Genomic DNA, 6,767 nt, shown 5'->3' with positions numbered 1-6,767 from the left:
TTTTACTGCACCAGCAGAAGAATTACCATGAACAATATGTAGAATCAAAAGCAGCAGCAAACAGGACATGATCTCAGGGGAACAGACACTTCTATTTCTATTTCAAGTTTAAGAGGATCCATTATAAAAACAGTTTCTCCCACCACTGTAAATACTGATAGAAGAAGTTGCTAGCTACTTTGGCTTTTATAAGGAGTCAGGAGGTACCAGAAGCCTAAATCATTCCAGTTTGTTCTAGATCTTAAACTGCAGCCCTGATAAGCGCTCATAGCTAAGGAGTCAGGGAAAAAGATAACACCAACTGGTGTTCTTTAAAAATGAACAGGTATAAAAACAAAGTTAAAAAAAATAGTGAGGAAAAAGGTGACAAAATGACTAGGTTTCTGAAAGGAACTTGCACTGGAATTCATATGCTGTTTGCAATATCTGCTGTGAACTTCAGCCTCTATAGCTTCCTGCCTGTACCCTGCACAAGGAGTATCTGGTGTAGTGGTAGGCAGCCCAAACAAAACCAGAGCTGTGTGCCTCTTCACACACAGCATTGCAAAGCAGAGCACCAGCTGGAAATGAAGTTGTTGTAGGAACAATTTTCTGATTATACCTTAATTACTAGTGAATCAGCTGGCCTTTGTCCAAATTCGTGCAAATCTAAGATCAGTAAGGTAGTTAAAAAAAATATTTTACAATGCTAGGAAGTTAAAGGCACTGAAGTGGTCATAAATAAATGTTAAAGAGTAAAACTAGATGTTGAAAAACAGACTCCCCAGATATGTTGGACAAGAGCCTATAAAAGCCTTCAAAAGAATTTTCTTCAAAACACTATGAAAATTAACAGGAAAAGCTCTATAGGAGATTTTGTAATAATTATCAAGATGTTGTTTGTCACTTTCTAAATAATGTGTCCTCTTGTTTAAAGAAAATGATACTGTGTTTAAATGAAATGAATTGATACTGATTCACAACAACCCAAAAAAATGATTAGGGCAGCAACAAACATATGCTAAGGAGTGTGTTCAGATTAGCAATATTTTCTGTTAAACAGTGAATATTTTCTGTTAAACAGTGGTTTAGCAGTAGACCAACAGACCTGTCTCCTGTGTGGAGTATTTCATAGATGAGCATTAATTTCATAGGCTTGGTTGGATGAAGTATCACTGCACATTTGATTGATCCTAATACAGGCCAGTGTAAACACTGGTAAGAAAAGCCATCTTCACCCTTTTCTGCTAGAGTCTCTGTCCTCCTGATCATCAACAGATGTTTTAAGCCTTCATTACATATTATTTGGTAGGTGGTCATGCAGCTTGAGGCTCTTCCAATTGCATCATCATAGTCCTCTTCCCTTTATGTCTCCTCAGACCAGTAGCTGCCCATTAGTCTCACCAGAGGTTTGTAGATCTGCATCCATTGTATTTCCAGTTTCACTGGTTTCCTTTTTTTTTTTAATTTTTTTTTTTTAATTTCAGTGATGAGCAAGGGGCTCCTCACTTAGATTTCAATTTTCCCATGCTTCTTTGAGATGCATTTCAGCCATCAACTGATGGGATGGAGAACCCATCTTAATCAAGCAAAATCTCCTTGCACCCACAGTGACACCCTATTCAGAGTCTTCTACATGACCCTGGGCACAAAAGCAGATTACCAAAACCATCTTGTGTAGCTCACTCCTCAGTGTTCCATTACAGAGACTCTGTTCCTCTTCTAGTCAGTGATTTTGCTGGCAAAAAAAAATCTCCCTTGTGTTCCCTGTGGGACTGCCAAACAATCTGGTGTCTTCCCACCAGAAGCTATATGGGGACCTTTACGAGCAAGAACAACCTCCTGTTATTTCAAATTCTACACTGAAAAATCACAGAAAGGGGAACTCCTCCTGCTGCAATCTGTGAGCAGGACCCTCTTCTCCAGGTCCTGGAGCTGCTGTTTCAGTATAACTTGACTCCCAATAAAAGTATTGATTGACTCCCTATCAAAGTATAGATCCTTAGTGTCCAGAGAATGGAGGAAAAGTGCCTCCTGATTCCTCTACGTAATTCGGTGTCATTTAATGTAATTCTTTATGGGGTAATAAAGAGTTTTCTGTTTTTCTTTATGTCCACTGAGGCCAGCGATAAGTGTCACATTCATTTCCACAGACTTTGAGGCAAACTCCTACTTTTTGCTTTCCCTCTTTTCTTATACAGTGACTCCTCTCTTTCTTATCCATTCTCTCAGCTTCCAATTTTTAGCCCTGTTTCTGAGTCTGTGTGCCTTGAGAGTAACTGACAAAACTGCTCCAAACACACGGGAGCTGCTGATTCTGCAATGCGGTTACACAGTCCAGATGAAGATCCTTCTCCAGCTGCCTTTGAAGAAAAAGACATCACTAATTCCCATTTTGCCTTTCTGTCTAACTGCTACTGTGATTTATGGGATGGTTTCAATAACCCATCCACGGTATTGCTAGGATTTTGGTTTCCGAGAGTTCTGTTTTTTCCTAAACCTCTTTTCCAAAAGAGGTACGCACAAAGGCAGAGTTTCTGCTCTTCCTAGAAATCCATGAGAGACTTATCTGTCTCCAGTCCCAAGCTGAATGCCTGACGCCCAATGCTTTCTGCTCACTGAATTTAACTGGGTGGTTTAAGGGTCAACCTCATTTCATCCTTCAACCCTACTCAGGAAGACTCAGTGGTCTGTTGGATTGCATTTTTACTCCAGAAATTGTTTCTTATTTGTCTGTTTGTGCATTTTTCCGTGGTGAATTTTTATCTGACAGTGCAATGAACAGTTTCCAGTCCTGTCTTTCTTTAGTTTCCTCTCACTCCTCTTTAGTCTTAACATTGTTAAATATTTTTGCAACCAGAAGGTATTTTTGGAGTGAATATACTGCCATGTCTCTCTGTTTTCAATGGCAACGCTCAGTTCTGGCTGCCACGAGCAGACACAAGATGCCATGTAAAACTGCAAGTTGATTTTTAAAAAACATGATTATATAATATTGTACCATTCCTTTTGGTTGAAATTCCAGGAAAGTAGCGATCGGGATTTTGTATTGTCTACCCTAAACAGTAAGCATGTTTTAAATTCAGTTCAAGACTAAAGAACTATGTTAATACAATAATAGTGTTCAAATTTTAAAGCTGTTTGGCAAGGAGGGGTACTGAAAAAATGTCAGCTTCACCCTTTGACAGCACTGGCAATCACCCTTTAAAATCTGCTATAATACTATAATTACCCCAAATACTTGGTTTAAACACTTTTAAGCTAACCAGCCATGCCAGCTGTAGGCAGGATCTCAGCTGAGAGTTGATTTTGGTCTGCAGTCAGGTCAGAGAGCACTCATGGCTTACTACCTGCATACGTTCAATATCCCCAGACATCAGATTGAGACCACAAAATGGAGGAAAGTAAGGCTAATTTGTTGACTGTCATGAAGAAAGATGATTTCTGGAACAGAATCACAGAAACCACATCCTAATACTAACATACTGGGAGAGCTGTTTGCCAACACAATTTGTGTGAATTGAGTATTAGGTAACACAGAAGGACAGAGGACAAAGGGAGAAATAAGAAATGGCGCCATCTCCGTGCCCCCAAAACCCAGAGGAAGCCAAGCCAATGGAAAGCTTCCACAATCCTGAGAAAACAAGTGCTTGCTGAAGCTTGGATCCTGCTTCCTCAGTTGCTTCTAAGAGTGTTACAGCTACTTTGGGATGTCTCAGATCTTGTCACAGTGCCATCTTCACACAGTTGCACTGAATTTCAAATTAAATGTCATTAGCGGCTTAATCAGAACTACATCCTGTTGTACTTGTGATGTTGGTTCTGAGAACTTAGGTCTAAATGCTTCACTTTTAACTCTCAATTTCTGCTTCTTCAGTGAGAAAACAAGCTGTGTTTGAGGAGCAGAGGCAGAACAAGCAGAGTCTTAGAACTTGGTGTCTCCTTCAAACTGCTTACAGGGGGATAACTTGTTTTCTAAATTCATCCTTGAAATTATTCTGCTGACACCAGAATCTATCCAGGAAACATCTTCAGATTCTGTGTACAACATACGCACTTGGTCAGCAGAACAAGAAATACTAAAAGTTAAAGCCAGTAGAAGGCTTGTAATTTGATTTTAGTTGACTAAAGTCAAGAAGATCTATTTTCCTTCAAGTGAAGGTTTTTATCTCCTGTTGAATTTGTATCCTCAAAGGCTAAATAGATCTCTATAAGAAAAGAGGGGTATTTCATCTGGTGGAATTTCTGAACATTACATTTTTGCCTGAAGAGCAAGACCTATGTAGAAATCCTTTCTAAGTAGTAGACAAGATTTTATATGTAATCCCACTGAAATTTCAAATGAGCACAAAATTCTATTTATATTTTTTAAGGAAGAAAACCCCACAAATTATTTCATTTTCAAAAAATCCTCTTGAATAATTCAAGCCAGAAGAAAAACCTCCCTACAAACCATCTAATATGTTTCAGCCACTTGATGCAGTGTGAGAGGAACTTTGCACGGCGATTCATCAGCTGCTAGTATCTCTAATAAAAGCAGAGCTACAGAGAATGTTCCTGCAGGTCTCATGATGGAAGTCTAGATGTTCATCAGAGAAACCTTCTTTGAAATGAATTTGAATTGAAATGAATTTGAAAATGAACCTATAATGAATTCTCTGAGTGTGTGTTGGGAGAGTGCTTGTGGACTAAGAAAGTTCTACTGTGTTAAAGATGTCTATCAATAATGAATCACTCACACTTTGTCAGAGCACTTTCTATATGAATTTCTTTAAAATCTGTACAACATTTGGTGGGAGTTTCTAGAGGAACATCCATGCTGCTCAGCATAGTTTATTTGAGACTGTGAAAGCTAAACTTGTATCATTCCAGCTAAGATAATTTTCCAAAGCCTGCATTATTGCTACATTTCATAGAACACAATGCTAACTGTTTTGTTAGGCAAGGAAATAACTGGGAAAAAAAGACATTTTACATACAAAGTGCATTTTAAAATAGATACAGCAGCTACCTTTGAATTTTTTTTTTTACAACCAGGCGTGTCACTTTGTCTGGGTGCAGACTGCCTGCAATTTTCAAATGTTAAAATCTTGTTCTTTCTGTATTGTTGTCTCATGAAAGCAAGGTCTATATTGTCTTCTTAAGCTCCATCACAAACTGACAGGATTCTACTGAAGCAACCGAGTGAAATGTACCTTCTTTGTGACAGGACAGGAAAAGCTTCCAAGAGTAGTAATGAGAGCTGGATGTCAGCTTGTGCCAGTGATAACTGCAGCAAGGGGCTCCTTTGACTTAGACAAATTAGTTTGAAATTGAAGTTGCTATGAGACTACACATTGAAGTAGCAAGACATATTTACTTAGATGAAGGCAGGAAGGAATGGCAAAGAAACTTAGATATGACTTGTTTTCCACAAAGGCACAATATAAAACTCATTTAACCGGGCCTCAGACGACTATTAAAATCAGCTAAAGCTACCCTACAAAACTACTTGCTTGCCTGAACACAGGAAATAAACCCAAATCATGTGGTCTGCTAGTGCCATCTATTGTGTATGGGGAAAAATACAGATATCAACTGTAGGACTTGCTGATTTTCTCCTTAAGATGAGAGAAATGTTCTTTCTGCATTACATTACCAATCCAAAATATAGACAAAGCTCATTAAATCACTGCAGTTTTTTATAAAATACAGCATGTATTTTTATTTCTGTGTATTTCAGCAACATGCAGGACTCTGGCCAGGCCTTGTCATTGTACTGTTGGTGTCTGCATGTGTGACCATATGGGCACTGGCACACAAATGCAGTGAAAGACAGACCCAGCTCTGACAGTTTTTAGTCAAAGCTACAGAGAACTTATAAATTAAAGCCTATTGCTACTTCTCCACATTTCTCCCAAATAAATGGACATTAACTCATCTTCCAAGAAAACAAACATTATCCCTTCTTAAAATACATGCACCATGCACCATGCTGCCTTTCACTGTTTCTTGGAGGAGAGCAGCTCTTCCAGCCTCTCACAGAGACAATACTTCCAGTGGACATGGGAACCAACCCAAAACCCTCTGCAGTCTTCAAACAGATTCTCTAAAGCCTGAAGGCTTGTGAAAATTTGGTCAATATTGAGACTAAGATTGTATTTACAGAGGAATTTAAAATACCAAGCTCTTGAGCATCTTTACAAACTTCAAGCTGGAATGTTCAAAATTCACTGACACATTGCCATAATCCCTCTAATCTGCTTGGAAGTTTTGAACCAGTATTAAGAACAAAAAAATAAATGCCTTACCATCAAGATTATTGTACTACTGTCAAACATAGGATGCTGTGACAGGTAAGGCAGTGTGCAAACTGAGCAGACCAGAAATTAAAGTTTAATTTCTTAAGCTTAAGAGAAAAGCCAATGGTAAGGTCATCACTGGCTTAGTGCACATGGGAAGGCAAAGCTGAGTAAGTAACAGTGTCCTAAAACAAAGGGGATTTTAGGTATTTTGAGTAGATAGTTTCATCCTTACATGATCTGGAGCTGTGACAGGGACCACAACAGTGGTATTTCATCAGCAGATCACGCTGCACAACCTAGAGAAATAAGCTTTTGCTCATTTTTGGATTTTTTTTTTTAACTTTTGGAAGCAGTAGAATGGTTAAGCATAACCACTAAAAATAACAGCAATAATCATGTGATTTACTGTAGTTTATGCAAAAGGAATGACTCGATCACTCTTAATGGGCTGACAAAATAGAGAACATCATGCAGAGTAGATGATAAAAATATTTCTAGCATAGC

The sequence above is a fragment of the Pseudopodoces humilis genome, chromosome 5 (genome assembly GCF_049639895.1).
Source record: "Pseudopodoces humilis isolate 2021_Gansu_Grassland_sample_001 chromosome 5, ASM4963989v1, whole genome shotgun sequence".
NCBI lineage: Eukaryota > Metazoa > Chordata > Aves > Passeriformes > Paridae > Pseudopodoces > Pseudopodoces humilis.
Note: the sequence above shows the minus strand (reverse complement) of the source record.